We start from the raw sequence: 17,849 nt of genomic DNA, 5'->3' as shown, positions 1-17,849 counted from the left end.
AAGAAATGTGTCTGCTGGGATTATATCATTTCTGTTTCTTTTCTCTTCTACGGTTGTGAGCTCCAGTGTCCAAATAGCTTAACCCTCTTAGTTCTGGTACTAATCTTGCTGTAAACCCCTGTATTTTTTTCAATTTTGGTCGAATGCTTCACAGGGTGCGGATTCCTGGCTGGTGCTGTATATTCCAGTATTGGTTAAGCAAAAGTTGTGTAGATTGCCTTAAGAGAGTCCTGATTTAAGTTTTTAAATGACGTTCTAATGTTTACCAGCGTCCCGTATGCTTCCAATGTTACTCTGTTTATGTGTGTTATGATGTTGTTAGATGTTAGTGTTAGAATTATACCTTCTCCCAAACTGTGTCATCTTTCTGATTCCTGTTGGGGAATAGACAGGGCAGACGCAGATAGACTAATTACCATGGGTAGTACACGAACAAGGGGATATAGATGGAAACTAAGTACCTAAATGAGCCACAGAGATAGTAGAAAGAAATTATCAGTTCCAGAGTAGTGAACATTTATAACATCTGTACCTATAAGTAATATATTGGAGGCAGACTACATACAAAGCTTTAAATGTAGATATGAAAAAGTTCAATAGGCTCTGGAACCTTTATACTAGATGATTAAGGGTTGAGAGGCGGGATACAAGAGCCACAGAGTACTTACGGCAGATTAAGATTATTTTAACATAGCCTACCACTAGCACTGTTCTCTGATACATATTTTCTGTTAGTCACACGTCATCATAGAAAACAAATCTAAATCGTAAACTTTGGTAAAATAAAAAAAAAGAAAACTCGTCCCTATCACACATAAAACAACTCGGGATTTTTGGACTTCTGGTTCAACTTTTACGCCGAGCGGACGTCTGGACGCTTCCTCTACCTGGGAGCCGCTGGAACACGTTTTGTTTTGCGATTTAGTGTTGATACTACTGTTTGACATCCCTCTTCGACAGTCCGGTTGTACGACGCCTGGCGCACATATCGTCTTGGGTCACGGGATTGTTGATATATTTTTTGTTAACGTGTTCTGGCTGGTTTTCCCGGCGGGGTGACGGTGTCCGGCGCCGGCTTGGCCTAGAGGTGCCGGGAGTTGGTGAGTCTTGGTGGGCTCCTGGTGTGCCCTCAGGTGTGGTGGGCGGCTGGCTTCAGCTCCGTCGGAGGGCTCTGGATGACATTAGCGTTTTAGCTTGGGGGCCGAGTTTTTGGTTTTGCTACCTGGTGTTCTCTGTGTGGGGCGGGGCCGGTGCTTGTCACCCTGAGGAACTCCTGGGGCTCCCCAATCATCTGCCTGTCTGGGTTTCTTTGCCGCAAGGCATATTAGTTTGCAGTGATTGGCGTCACTCGTTTCGCGATTAGGCTTGGCGTTTCACCTTTCCGGGCTTCGCGATTAACTCTCTACGGGTACGCCAGGGCGCATCCAATTCCACGATCGTTGTCGCCCCTAAATCAACAACAACAACAACTTGTGATTTTCCGTTCTCGGTAACAATTATTTTGTTCGGCGTATCGAGGCTCCCCCCCCCCCCCCATCCGCCTTACCCACCAAAGCATAAAGCGTGACTGTCCTGTGGGTCACCCATCCTCTAACTGGTCAGACTGAACAGTGTTCAACCGAGTGAATGCGCATCATCCACTACATCCAACCCATGAAATTGGGGCTGCGTCATACGTAACTATTGATTGATAAAGATTAAGCCATTCAAGAGGTGGCACGGGCATGAATAGTCCGTAAGCATCCGTAACAATTAATATTTAAAAGGATTGGCACAGAAATTAGAGCTCCATACCAGCAAACACAGTAGAATCAAATTAAAAAAATATATAAACACAAATAAAAGCACCATCAAACTAGGGTTCAGAGAAGAGAAATCATATTACATAGATTGTGTACCTTCGTACACTCCTCTGTACACATGTACTCTATGTAACTATAACTTATTATTATCATTTCTGACAAACCAATTGGAGTTTTTGTCTACTCCAATGATTTAGAGTAGACAAAAGAGAAGAGGTTGGCCTGGCTGAATATAATAATAATAGTAATAATAATAATAATAGATTGTAGAAAATACTTGACAGCCTCACATATGAGGCTCGTGAGCAAACTGGAGAACTTCGCCGGAATGATTTACCGATTAGATTACTAAATATTATTTTTAAATTATTGTTATTAATACACATAAATCACACTAACGTGCTTTATATCAATGAGAAAATTCACTAGGGCTATAAGGTGACGCGAACCTGAGGCCAGCCGCATATTCTACCACTGGACCACCGTAGCCTTGTACAAGTTTTACAACCAGATTTTTATTGAAATCGCAGGAAGTCGGGAGGTCCCTTCTGAAGCCAGTCCAAGTTTTAACGTTTTGGGTCCCTAAGATTCAGTGCTGGGACATTGAATTTCTTATATAAATAACATAGCTGATGATATAAGGGTCTTGTAATAATTAATAATAATTCATTGTATCGGGGAACAGGCAGCCAGAGTGTGTTTATACACGTGACTGGTGGACAAACACAAACTGTTTAGCACAGGTGGAACACGAACAAGGGGACACAGGTGGAAACTGAGTATCCAAATAAGTCACAGAGACATTAGAAAGAATTTTTTCCGTGTCAGAGTAGTTAACAGATGGAATACACTAGGATAATGATGTGGTGGAGGCTGACTCCATACACAGTTTCAAGTGTAGATATGATAGAGCCCAGTAGGCTCAGGAATCTGTACACCTGTTGATTGACGGTTGAGACGCGGGACCAAAGTATTAATATTAAGTGATAGGAAATGCGCTCAACCATTTCTGTCTCTGGGACTCGAACCCGGAAATCTCGATTGTGAGTTGAGAACGAACCCGACTGTACTACCGGGACCCACTACAACTGGGCATCATTTTTTTTATAACAAGTATTCTGGTATACCATTGTTATGCGGCAGGAAGACTCATAAGTTTACCAAGGCTGTCATCTCTGTTTACTTACGCGATTATTGGGTATACGGAACGGTGTTTAAGGGCGCGAAGCGTATCTTTCTCTACTCATCCATTCCCCTTTCTCCTTATCCCCATTTTCGAAAATGTTCCATTTTAGTCTTTCTCCCTCCCCCTCCTCTCTCACTGCTCTGTCTCACCCCAGCCAGGCTCCAGAACACCCAGTGTAAACACGGGCCGCCTACACCCTATCAACGAGGCCACAGTCCTCATTGGTCAACCTTGTGGTGTCCTTTACCTGAGGTCAGCCAGCCTGGCACACATTTCCCCCTCCCCCATCCCGCCCACAACACGTCCCTCCCGCCCACAACACGCCCCTCCCGCCCTCCAAACACCACCCTCCCGCCCTCCAAACACCACCCTCCCAACCCAGATCCTTACCAACTCTCTACCTATTGTTTTCGAGTATTTTCCTCTTGTTGATTTTACTTCACCGAGTCTTTTAAAACATTTGGATTTTGGTACGAGATTTTTGGAGTTAAGTTGTTTAGCAGAGCGACGAATAAGAAGAGGATGTAGTGGTTAATCACTCGAGAAATTCATTGTTTACAGGTTCCCGGTGGTTGTGATTAAGTTATTTTTTTTAAGGCCGAGTTTAGAAGCGCTGAAAGTTTAGATTTTCTCTGTCAGAGGCTTAGCAACCATGATGTATTGAACGTTATACAATACAATGCTATACGCCGCCTTCAGAACCTTTTTGTACAATAATTATAATATATATATATTTATTTATTTATGTAATATAAATATTATAATATTTAAAGTTTATTAACTAAGAATTTAGAGATAAGATAGGCTAATTATAACTGTTGCTAGAGATTACAGTATATTGCAACAAGATTTTATAATGTGGAGAGCCTGCGTGTGAAACATTCATGGGGTATTGTTGGAACATTTGGTGGTGTTTGGAACAAAGGTCAAGCTGGAGTGACGCTGAGTTAAAGGAAAATTTCTCTCCTTGGGCTTTGTTTAAGTAACAAAACCGATTTTTACTAACAGTCATTCATCTCGTAAACATGATTTGTGCTTTCTCGTTGTCGGGGAGGGAAGTTTGTTGTACTTTTGAGGTTCCTTGTAAGCATCTCTCGTCCCTAGCATATCTCCTGCTTAGCATATCTCCTGCCTAGCATCTCTCCTGCCTAGCATCTCTCCTGCCTAGCATCTCTCCTGCCTAGCATATCTACTTCCTATCATATCTTCCTAGCGTCTCTCCTTCCTAGCATCTCTCCTTCCTAGCATATCTCCTTCCTAACATATCTCCTTCCTAGCATATCTCCTTCCTAGCATATCTCCTTCCTAGCATCTCTACTTCCTTGCATATCTCCTTCCTTGCATATCTCCTGCCTAGCATATCTCCTGCCTAGCATATCTCCTTCCTAGCATCTCTCCTTCCTAGCATATCTCCTTCCTAGCATATCTCCTCCCTAGCATATCTCCTCCCTAGCATATCTCCTCCCTAGCACCTCTGAGGACCATCCACTTTAGAGGCAACTCAGCAAGAATTCACCGCCAACGAGATCTTACGCCACCGTGACCTTGCCCATCATGTCTTCGCTATCTACCTTCTTGCCATACCTCTTTAAGCGCGTTGCCATACTCTACGCCTATTCCCGCATCTCTGTGAGCTTGTTGCCATACCACTCGTGTGCTCCGTCACGCCTCAGATTAGCGAGGCACGTGACTGGAGCCACGAGAGAGGCAGTCACGTGTAGGGAGTCCCTGGTGACACACACACACGGATACACGCACACATATACATGCTGTATCTTCAGGTGTCGCGCTGGTCTATTTTTACATTCCCTGGAGGTGTTGGAGACGCCGATATGCAGGCAGGTAAGTTTTGTGGTGGTGAGTCGTGCTGTGGGTCGTTGATGGAATGGTGGTGAGTCGTGTTGAGGTCGTTGATGGGATGGTGGTGAGTCGTGTTGAGGTCGTTGATGGGATGGTGGTGAGTCGTGTTGTGGGTCGTTGATGGAATGGTGGTGAGTCGTGCTGTGGGTCGTTGATGGAATGGTGGTGAGTCGTGTTGAGGTCGTTGATGGGATGGTGGTGAGTCGTGTTGAGGTCGTTGATGGGATGGTGGTGAGTCGTGTTGTGGGTCGTTGATGGAATGGTGGTGAGTCGTGCTGTGGGTCGTTGATGGAATGGTGGTGAGTCGTGTTGAGGTCGTTGATGGGATGGTGGTGAGTCGTGTTGAGGTCGTTGATGGGATGGTGGTGAGTCGTGTTGTGGGTCGTTGATGGAATGGTGGTGAGTCGTGCTGTGGGTCGTTGAGGGGATGGTGGTGAGTCGTGTTGTGGGTCGTTGATGGGATGTTGGTGAGTCGTGTTGTGGGTCGTTGATGGGATGGTGGTGAGTCGTGTTGTGGGTCGTTGAGGGGATGGTGGTGAGTCGTGCTGTGGGTCGTTGATGGGATGGTGGTGAGTCGTGTTGTGGGTCGTTGATGGGATGGTGGTGAGTCGTGTTGTGGATCGTTGAGGGGATGGTGGTGAGTCGTGTTGTGAGTCGTTGATGGGATGGTGGTGAGTCGTGTTGTGGGTCGTTGATGGGATGGTGGTGAGTCGTGTTGTGGGTCGTTGATGGGATGGTGGTGAGTCGTGGGTCGTTGATGGGATGGTGGTGAGTCGTGTTGTGGGTCGTTGATGGGATGGTGGTGAGTCGTGTTGTGGGTCGTTGAGGGGATGGTGGTGAGTCGTGTTGTGGGTCGTTGAGGGGATGGTGGTGAGTCGTGTTGTGGGTCGTTGATGGGATGGTGGTGAGTCGTGCTGTGGGTCGTTGAGGGGATGTTGGTGAGTCGTGTTGTGGGTCGTTGATGGGATGGTGGTGAGTCGTGTTGTGGGTCGTTGATGGGATGGTGGTGAGTCGTGTTGAGGTCGTTGATGGGATGTTGATGGAGTTCGAAGAAATCTACATCCTCTTGGGGGACAAACTTCCTTTTATTTCCTCCTAATGTCCACAATGTGTAACCAGTCAGGTGTGTAACTGTGTAACTAGTCAGGTGTGTAACTGTGTAACTAGTCAGGTGTGTAACTGTGTAACCAGTCAGGTGTGTAACTGTGTAACCAGTCAGATGTGTAACTGTGTAACCAGAAAGCTGTGTAACGATGTAACCAGTCAGCTGTGTAACCAGTCAGGTGTGTAGCTATGTAACCAGTCAGCTGTGTTACTGTGTAACCAGTCAGGTGTGTAACTGTGTAAGCTTGTAATATAAAGTGTACAACCATAATACTAATACAAAAAAAAGCGGGTGACAGGAGAAGCGAATACTCGTAAAGATTTAGAGCCCAACGGCAAGTTTTTTCTGAATGCTCTTTATTTCCTTCTCCGAGGCTATGGGTCTTTGTTCCAGACAAAACGAACTATTATTAATTATCCATTTGGTGCGCCTTCCCTGTACTGGCGACCGTATGTGATTAGAACAGGGTTCGAGTCCTGTCCAGGGGAAATTGACTGGACGCTAATCCTTTATTATTCGCCCCTATTCACCCAGCAGTAATTAGGTTCCTGGTTGTTAATCGATTGGTGGGTTGTGTTCCAGGGAAACTAGCAGGAGTCAGGCTTGCCCTCAGCTAAGGGATAGGGGCTCCCTATCTCTTAGCTGAGAGATAATCCCTATCCTTATCCCTCTCGGCCTGCTAACAGGAGTCAAAAAAGTAATCTACTCCTATGAAGAGAAAAATAACAGGAGGATATGAACAGAGAGAAACTAATGGGTATATTTAAAATTTATTTATAATTAGGAAACAAGAAATATCATGAAAGGAGTCAGTCCGACGGAAATGAAACGGGGTTCGTCCCAGCGCAAATAACACTATTTTAACAAGACGTTTTTCTAACGAAGCCGTGGAAAAGGACGTTTGTGGGAGGGCTGCTGACGTCATCACGGGATCCGTGTGACGTCCGTCTCGCGGATACACACTTACGAGAACGACTTACCTGATGACTCCACCAAATTAATTATTCCATTAAACATACACTTGTACACACGCAGTACACGGATCCGCGCTCGATACCCGGTCAAGGCAAAGACAAATGGGCAGAGTTTTTTTTTCACTTGTTTCTGTTCACCTGCCAGTATAAGGGTACCTAGGAGTTAGATGCTACCAGCTGCATCCTGGGAATATATATATATATATATATATATATATATATATATATATATATATATATATATATATATATATATATATATATATATATATATATATATTTTCTTGCTTCTACTGTCTCTGTGTGGGTTCGGGGTCTTGAAGTGGGTAGAATGTAATTATATGTTAACTGGTTGTTGATTGCTAGTCTTGACTTTTTGATGTCTGTTGTTTTAAGTCTGGTGCTTGGGGTCTAGTGATGGGGTCTGGTGCTGGGGTCTGGTGCTTGGGGGTCTAGTGATGGGGTCTGGTGCTGGGGTCTGGTGCTTGGGGGTCTAGTGATGGGGTCTGGTGCTGGGGTCTGGTGCTTGGGGGTCTAGTGATGGGGTCTGGTGCTGGGGTCTGGTGCTGGGGTCTAGTGATGGGGTCTGGTGCTGGGGTCTGGTGCTTGGGGTCTTGTGATTTATACTGCTGATGTGTTTGTATGAGTACATGTGTTTACCCTCAAATAGTATGAACATTTTTCAATACAACATTGACAGCTCTACAGAGTTTCTAGCAACACCCATATTGAACACACCACCGCTCACCCACTCTCAGCGCTCCTAGCAACACCCATATTGAACACACCACCGCTCACCCACTCTCAGCGCTCCTAGCAACACCCATATTGAACACACCACCGCTCACCCACTCTCAGCGCTCCTAGCAACACCCATATTGAACACATCACCGCTCACCCACTCTCAGCGCTCCTAGCAACACCCATATTGAACACATCACCGCTCACCCACTCTCAGCGCTCCTAGCAACACCCATGTTGAACACATCACCGCTTACCCACTCTCAGCGCTCCTAGCAACACCCATATTGAACACATCACCGCTCACCCACTCTCAGCGCTCCTAGCAACACCCATATTGAACACATCACCGCTCACCCACTCTCAGCGCTCCTAGCAACACCCATGTTGAACACACCACCGCTCACCCACTCTCAGCGCTCCTAGCAACACCCATATTGAACACATCACCGCTCACCCACTCTCAGCGCTCCTAGCAACACCCATGTTGAACACATCACCGCTCACCCACTCTCAGCGCTCCTAGCAACACCCATATTGAACACACCACCGCTTACCCACTCTCAGCGCTCCTAGCAACACCCATATTGAACACATCACCGCTCACCCACTCTCAACGCTCCTAGCAACACCCATATTGAACACATCACCGCTTACCCACTCTCAGCGCTCCTAGCAACACTCATGTTGAACACATCACCGCTTACCCACTCTCAACGCTCCTAGCAACACCCATATTGAACACATCACCGCTCACCCACTCTCAGCGCTCCTAGCAACACCCATGTTGAACACATCACCGCTCACCCACTCTCAGCGCTCCTAGCAACACCCATATTGAACACACCACCGCTTACCCACTCTCAGCGCTCCTAGCAACACCCATGTTGAACACATAACCGCTCACCCACTCTCAACGCTCCTAGCAACACCCATGTTGAACACATAACCGCGCATGTCCCACCTACGGCATAACCAATAAACCAAAATAGCTAATACCGTAAATAATTAGAAAACGGGCGTGTGGCGATGGGTGGACGCGGGAGGGACTTCTCTAGATCAGACGCATGCGTCACGTTGAACAGAAGAAGATTCGACAACGAATTTTTAACCCTACCTAACCTTATCCCAACTAACCACTTGGACTGGTAGAGCAACGGTCTCGCTTCTTTGCAAGTCCGCGTTCAACCCCCGACCATCCAAGTGGTTGGGCATCATTCCTTCCCTCCACTCCTATCCCAAATCCTTATCCTTGACAAGTGGTATGTAGACGTTAAAAGCACCCGTCCTCCTTCCCTCCTACCCAGTCTCCCTCTCATGCTCCCTCCCGCCCACCCAGCCTCCCTCTCTTCCTAAGCCACCCTCCTTCCTCGTACAACTAGAGTACGCCGGAGAGCCCGAGGGCGCGCCAAGGGAAGCAGTACAGGACACTGCTGCTATCTTCTTTAAGCCCCGCCTGGTGTGGTGTGTGCGTCATCACTGACGTCACTCACCAAGTACTGGCGAGGGGAACCTTACTGTCCTTCCCCCTCACTCACTCTCCTTCCCCCTCACTCATTCTCCTTCCCCCTCATTCACTCTCCTTCCCCCTCACTCACTTTCTCTACAACTCACACACCCGCTTACCCAAGAATAAAGGCATGTGCCAAAAAGACCTATTGGTCCCATCCTAGGCAGCTCTCACCGTTCCTCCGTGTACTGGGAGAGGATCCGGGCTCAGACGCCAGGAGAGAATTCACAGGATCCCAAGACTCTTGGGTTTAAAGAGCAGAAAGCTCGAGGTGCCCTGAATAATTCACATTCAAAATCTCAAGTTTCTAAGACCTCGGTTCTCTTCTTCGAATAGAGCATTAAGAGATATCAGGACTCGAACTCCAAGACCTTACGACCCGAGGACTTTAGAACTCCAGGACCTTAGAACTCCAAGACCTCAGGACTCCAAGACCACTGGACTCAATATGACCTCAAAACTTCAAATCCTAAAGAATCCACATCCGTAGGACTCCGGTAGATGTGGAACCTAAACTACAAGAATCTCTTCTGTCAACTGGAGGAGAAGAACCCGACTCAGTACGTAAATATCTTAGTACGTAACTTAAATATCTTTTGAGAATATTCCAAGAGAATATTTACTTAAAAACAAGTCCTATCTAGCTAGTTATTTCATCACACGCTGTCATCGTCAAATTGTTGTTAATATAAGCTTTAAAATACAAATTTTGGCCGAAATGGGACAAAAAATTACGTAACTGATTGAGAATTACATCATTAATGAATACAAGGAGGATGAAGCTTGGAAAACGTTTAGTGCGATATCAAAATGATTACTGTTTACATAAGGCTTATGTTATACAAACTTTCACTTACATATGCTAGACGTAAATGGTGGATGATTTAAATATAAAATTTCCTCACGTAAACAAAAAAAATTATGTGACAGACGTAAGCAAATCAAGAAGAACAATAACATATATAAATACGTCGTGATATGGAAAAGATCCCAGAGACTCGTCCTGGTAATGTTTGACCCTGGCATCAGCTCCGTGTGTGTGTGTGTGTGTGTGTGTGTGTGTGTGTGTGTGTGTGTGTACTGACCTAAAGGTGGTCAATTAGGGGGTCTTGATTTAGCTTATAAGTCCCGCCTTTTCAGCTATCGATTAGCTGATGCATTGGCCTTGTTTCAATGAACTTAATATATGTGAATACGTATATGTGTTTATGCATATATATGTGAGCTTGTACATATATATGTGGGAGTGTGTATGCGCATGTGTGTACTCCCATAGTTGGAGCTGCAGGGGTTGAGCTTCAGCTCTTCAGTCCCGCCTCTCAACTCTCAATCAACCGATATTCGTGTGCGTATGTATGACTGTTCGCGCGCGCGCGCGCGCGTGTGTGTGTGTGTGTGTGTGTGTGTGTGTGTGTGTGTGTGTGTGTGTGTGTGTGTGTGTGTGTGTGTACACGCAACGATAATTGAATTTCCATTAATCCTTAAAGAGGAAACAACCCGGCCCACTAGAAGCAAACCCAGCCATGACGTCATCAAGCAAACGTATATTCTGATACCTCATTGGCCACCTGGCTCACCACTAGCACATGGATTGATGACGTCACTGTGACGCCACTGTGACGCCATCAAGGTGCGGTCCAATTGGGTAGCGCGGGAGGGAGGGAGGGTTGGGATATTCTAAGCACTTTAAATACTCAAGCAAATGCAACTGTGCTTGGTCACGCCGAAGGTCAGAATAGGGAAACAATGATTAATAAATGTGTTACTGGTGTTAGAGAGAGAGAGAGAGGGAGAGGGAGAGAGAGAGAGAGAGAGAGAGAGAGAGAGAGGGAGAGAGAGAGAGAGAGAGAGAGAGAGAGAGAGAGAGAGAGAGAGAGAGAGAGAGAGAGAGAGAGAGAGAGAGAGAGAGAGAGAGAGAGAGAGAGAGAGAGAGAGAGAGAGAGAGAGAGAGAGAGAGAGAGAGAGGAGAGAGAGAGAGAGAGAGAAATCAAATGAATGTATAAACTTACGTAAGTATATGAATGTATATTGCATATATATGTGCGTATCATACATGTGTGTGTGCGTGTGTACATGCAAATATATGTACTTGGATGCGTTCATACCTGCGAATTATCTCAACTATTATTTACTGTTATTTACCTAATGAGTTTCGCGTCGACTGACAATAGTGACATATAAACATTCTCTATCATTTCCCTGTCATATCTGTATCTCATATCTCCCATATATATCATATCCCTATCTCATATCTATCATATCTCTATCTCATATCTATCATATCTCTAATTGTATAATATCTCATATCATATCTCTAATTGTATAATATCTCATATCATATCTCTTTCTCATATCTATCATATCTCTAATTGTATAATATCTCATATCTCTATCATATATCCCAATGATATATCTCTATGATATATATCTATGATATATATCATATCTATCTATTGTATCTCTATCATATATTTAAATCATATTTCTCTATCATATACCTCTATCATATCTTTCTCAATTATATCTCCCTCTCTATCATACCTCCTTCTCTATCATATCTCCTTCTCTATTGTATCTCTGTCATATCTCTATATCACATCTCTATATCTATCATATCTCTCTCGTTCTCTCTTTATCTCCCTCTCTCCCTCAACAAATGTCGTATCCAGTCACTGATGCATGAAAAAGAAGCCTCGCCACCTCGTACCTGATATGATGTGGTGGAGGCTGACTCCATACACAGTTTCAGCTGTAGATCTGGAAAAAATCAAATTAAAAAGGAAAGTAAGCAAGCCGAATATGTGTTTCATATGTGTTTCACACTCAATGGGTTTATTGTAGTATATTACTGATATTAATCCCCCGAAGAACATCACAATCATCACGAAAGAGTCATACAAAACACAAACAAAACATACAATGTCCGACTTGTTTTAACTTGTGTATAGTCAGCTCTAACACACACACACGCTTGTTTCACCAATATCTAAATGACACAGCACTTGTTTGCCGTGAGTGAACAATGAACAGATGAGCGTAGGTGGGGTAACAATGGTAATCCTGCCAGCCTACACACACCCACACACACGCACGCGCACAGACACACACACACACACACACACACACACACGCACGCACACACACACGCACGCACACACAGACACACACACAGACACACACACGCACACACAGACACACGCACACACACACACGCACACACGCACACACACGCACACACAGACACACATATATACACACACACACACACACACATATATACACACACACACACACACACACACACACACACACACACACACACACACACACACACGCACACACACACACACACGCACACACACGCACACACAGACACACACACACACACACACACACACACACACACGCCTCTCACCACATCCAAAGTTCACTTGTATCAGAAAGAAGATCACTGGGGCTCAGGGACTATCACACTAGTCATCTCCATAAAGCACCAATGTATCACTATGACAACTTACTGAAGGACAACCTTCCATTTTTATAGAATTTTGTTATTGGCTGATGCTCTGGAATAGCGAAAGCTTGCAGGTTTCCAGTAATAGGAATCAATTCCAGGTAAAGTGAGTCCATGAATGGAAACGAAATACAAAGATAAGAATTTATGTATCATTTCTTTTTACTATAATTTATACATAACAGTGGTGAAATCATGCTCATTATGTATTTTCTATGTTGTGTCTAATCAAAGCGGGATCTGGCGAGGTTTTTAAACTCTCTTCCAAGATTCTTATCTCTGGAGGGGATTATAATGATATCTTGTAGTATTCTTGTCTCTGGCGAGATTACAAAAGCAGGATTTCCTATCTCTGGCGAGGATTATAATGCTATCTTGTAGGATTCTTGTCTCTGGCGAGGTTTGAAGGACTGTTGGTGTGGTGGTATACAGAGCCTAAGCATCCATGGTTATATGGTGTGTGATTAAAGTTGCTGTGAATTGTACAACTTCATCTGCTGCTCTCTAACTTCTCCTTCTCGTCGAGAGACTTCTCTTCCCATCACCACCTCCTGATCTCCTCTTCCATACCTCGTTATTTCATGTTAAGGGGGATTACATTCTATTAGCTATAGGTTCCTACCGAGTGTCTAGGAGCTTCTCGAGTATCATGTGAGGTTAATCAGCCCTCACCCATCTCACCAGTTTAGTGTCATCTGGATACTCTTACATGGACGATCCTCTCTTCTCCCCGAGTTTACTTACAGGAATCAGTATTGGTTCAAGAACAGACTCTGGCGGGACTTCCCTTTTGCTTCTTTCCGTCATCCGGAGGCTTCGTCTTTCACTATAACTTTCTGTTTCCCAGTTGTCAGACACTCCCTAATTAAGTTCTTGATCTTAATAGTTTTATCAGCGGCTTGGTGCCTTCTTTTGATAATTACTTAGTTTCATTAGCTTGGTTTTCCGGCATGTGTTTGCACCTTTTTGTGGGGATGAGAGCACTGTCAAAGGCTTTCGGCAGTCTAGAAAGATGCAATCTATCCTTTTGTCTCCTGACGAATTTTGACAATTGTCGTTGAACTTGATCGAGTTCATAAGGAATGTATTTTCCTTTCTAATACCACGCTATTTCAGATATAATGTTAGTCCTCTATTGATGGGCTTCGAACCTCTTTCTGATGGCTTTCTTCAACATTCTGAAGGTATACAAGTCAGTGACGCAGGTCTGGAGATTATGGCCTCACACCTCTCTCTCTCCATTCTTATACACGTGCCCCACGTCTGTAGTCTTTCAGGTTTCTGGCAGTTCCCCATTCGCTAACAACACATTAAAGACTCTAATTAGATTGCATAATATTTTTCGTGCTCTTTCAATACATATGATGAAATTTAGTGTGTGTGTGTGTGTGTGTGTGTGTGTGTGTGTGTGTAGTTGTTATTTGTGCCTTTAGGATGGAGTTGTTAGTTCTTGAACTCCGCCTTTCAAGTCATCGGTTGATTAAGGTACTGGCCCGACCTATTTTCTCCCATATCTATTGCATATTTATACCTCTCTGTCTGTCTATCTGTCTATCAAAAAAAACAAAAAAACAACATTCGGAACCAAAATAGCCTTCGTCCGGAAAATGGGGCTCACTGTTTGAAATTGTTTATAGAGAGAACAGTCAAGGTTGAGAGTTGTTTAATGCGGTGGAAACCTTGGGGAAGTATTGGTGGGAGGGAGGAGAGTCACACTGCTCTCTTGTTATACTCAGCCATGTGGACAGTGTCACACCGTCCATGTGGACAGCGTCACACCGTCCACCACATCGACGTACGTTTAGTCCCAAGTACATGTGCAGGTACAATTGCGTAATCTGACGCAACTGTTTGCAATAGTCTTATACAGCAACTGTACGGCACTTAGTGGCATCGCACTGAATACGGAGTGAAGCCATAGCGTTGTATATATATATATATATATATATATATATATATATATATATATATATATATATATATATATCTTAATAAAAACACAATTTAGATTGTCACTTTTTTGTCAGAGGGGAGCACAGAGCGCCTCTCGGGGCTCTAATGGGGAGAAGGGGCAGACTGGCACCTAGTGGTCGCCAGGTAGTCGGCTTACTCACCCTGGAGCTCACGTAGACTCAAAAATATGTACACACACACACGCACACACGCGAGAGAGCTAGAGTCACGCAAAAACAGGGTGCCAATGCTCAGGGCTGCACGCAAATATCCCACGAAGCACACTAAGAGAGAGAGAGAGAGAGACGCAAGAACAGGTAAAGGTATTTTAGTGGATGAACAACGTTTACAAGTGAAGGCTATTCTGAGTACGGGGCAGAGAGGGAACAGTACCGAAATTGGAGTTTAAGTACTGGCAAGGTACGCTGCCAATGACGCTGTTAGTGGCCGCTCATTTGAAGAAATACGTTAGTTCAAGGAAGTGCCAGACGGACATCACGAAGGGTGGTCCAAACAACTGTTGTGGTTGGAACAAACCTGGATATTGGCTCTCTCCCCACATACGCATAATAGGTCAGGGAATTTGGAGGAGTCATACTGGCGGTGGAAAGAGGAGTGGGGGGGGGAGGAACGGTGCCCAACCACTTGGACTATCGGGAATCGAACGCCGACCAGGTAAGATGCAAAGCCATCGCCATTTCGACCAGCCCAAGTGGACGAGGATGTAAGGAATAGTAACAGCACATTTTACACACCCAAGAGGCGACGAAATTATTGAGATCAATGCAACTTCAAACGAAAGTTAAACACAAAAGAGTATCCAAGTGCAGAGTCCAGCGTCCAGAGCGAGTGAGACAGACCTCCGGACGACTCTTGGCCAGGAAATGGAAGATCTTATGCAGAATATTGTTGAAAAATGAAAGGAAAATAATGGTGGCTATGTTGTGTAACCAAAAGGAAGAGACGGATGGAAACACCAGATACTAGCACCGGTAAGGTGTAACCTGATGCCTTGCGGGGATGGGCTGGATCCCACAACCGGGAGATGCTTTTGAATTTAAACTAATGGAAATGTGATGAATATTGAAGAGAGAGAGAGAGAGACAGAGAGAGAGAGAGAGAGAGAGAGAGAGAGAGAGAGAGAGAGAGAGAGAGAGAGAGAGAGAGAGAGAGAGACAGACAGACAGAGTGAATGAAACTACAGAAGGCCTGTTGGCCGCCTGCTAGACACCTCTCTGTTTATACCGAACAAACTTGTTCGTTTATAAGGCTAGTATGAAACTGGAATGAACTCTACGATCAGGTTGTAGAAACAAACGTCATTCGTAATTTCAGAGTAAGTATTAAATAAAAGTAGGCCGAGAGTCATTGCTTTACACAATCGCTGGCTGGAAAGGCTGGGCCCAAGAACTGAGCCTCGATCCTGCATGCATAAAAAGGCGAACATGAATAAGTGAACACGCACTCATTTAGAACCACGTATGTCAGACCAATACTGGAGTATGCAGCTCCAGCGAGGAATCCGTATCTAGTCAAGCACAAGACTAAATTGGCGGAAGTTCAAAGACATGCCACCCGACTAGTACCCGAGCTAAGGTCTGGGATATGAGCTGAAAGGAGAAACTACAGAAATAAACCTCAAGTCACTGATAGCAAGAAGAATAGGGAAGACATGATCACCACATACAAGATTCTCAGAGGAATTGATAGAGTAGATAAAGGCGGTTTATTTAACGCGAGTGGTACAGGCACACATTAGAACGTAGTACTCAAATGAGCCGCAGACACATAAGGGAGAACGTTTTAGTGTCAGTGTTAACAGATGGAATGCATTAGGCAGTGATGTGGTGGAGGCTGACAACATACACAGGTTCAAATGTAGATATGATAGAGCCCAGTAGGCTCAGGAACCTGTACACCAGTTGACACTTGAGAGGCGGGACCAAAGAGGTGAAGCTCAACCCCCGCAAGCGAAACTAGGTGATTAGGTGAGTACACACACGCCCAAATACACACAGGTTGAGGCAGAAACAAATGGGCAGAGTTTCTTCCACCTGATGCCTCTGTTCACCTAGCAGTAAATAGTTACTTATATTTGGACAGCTGCGGCATCGTAGAGATGTGTGTGTGAGTGTGTGTATGTGTATGTGCGCGAGAAATATATGTAGTCAATACTACACTGTTATGAAAATAACAGAAGAAAAATTAGATCGATTAGAAAGGCGGGGTCCAAGAGCTAATTGCTCGATTCTGCAGACACAAATAGCATATACAAACCGTAAATAAACACAGAGCGGGTCTCGGGGCTTGCTAATATTACCTCGAGGTGAGGAAAGGAGGAGTAGATGAGAGGGAGAGGGAGAGAGAGAGAGGGTAGGTGAGGTAGGAGAGAGGTAGGGGGGAGGGGGAGAGAGAAAGAGATGGAGGGAGAAACGGAGGGTGAGGAGGGTGAGAGGTAGAGGCGGAGAGGGAAAGGGAGGGAGGGAGGGAGGGAGAGGTGAGAGTGTCGTCGCTTTGGTAACAGGGGAAAATGCGGTGACTGGGAACGTATTTATAAATGTTCTCGAATACTTACACACTGTTGTTGTTGTTGTTGATGGTGAGGGAAGTTGTGGTGGTGGTGAGGGAAGTTGTGGTGGTGGTGAGGAAAGTTGTGGTGGTAGTGAGGGAAGTTGTGGTGGTGGTGAGGAAAGTTGTGGTGGTAGTGAGGGAAGTTGTGGTGGTAGTGAGGGAAGTTGTGGTGGTAGTGAGGGAAGTTGTGGTGGTGGTGAGGAAAGTTGTGGTGGTAGTGAGGGAAGTTGTGGTGGTGGTGAGGAAAGTTGTGGTGGTAGTGAGGGAAGTTGTGGTGGTGGTGGCAGTGATCAGATGAGGGTAATGAACGCGGCGATGATGGTATCAGTAGTGCACATAATGGTGTTGGCGATGGTGGCGACGTGTAAGATTTCCACCAATAAAATATTAACCACGGGTGTCCTTCACTGTGGCATGCACAGTGCCCCGGAGATAAACCTAACTCTTTACAATGACCACAGTGCACATGCACGATAATCACAGCCGTAGGCTCGAACACGATAGGCGTACGATGATTCTTTTCGTCTTAATGCAGTTTAATTCACAATAAAGGCTTTACAGACATTTATTCTGACAGTTGTCTCGTCTGTTGCACATTAAACTGGGAGAATGTATAATATATGACAGTACGTT

Source organism: Procambarus clarkii, chromosome 32, assembly GCF_040958095.1.
Source record: "Procambarus clarkii isolate CNS0578487 chromosome 32, FALCON_Pclarkii_2.0, whole genome shotgun sequence".
Classification (NCBI taxonomy): domain Eukaryota; kingdom Metazoa; phylum Arthropoda; class Malacostraca; order Decapoda; family Cambaridae; genus Procambarus; species Procambarus clarkii.
The sequence above is the reverse complement of the archived record's forward strand: the minus strand, read 5'-3'. Positions refer to the sequence as shown.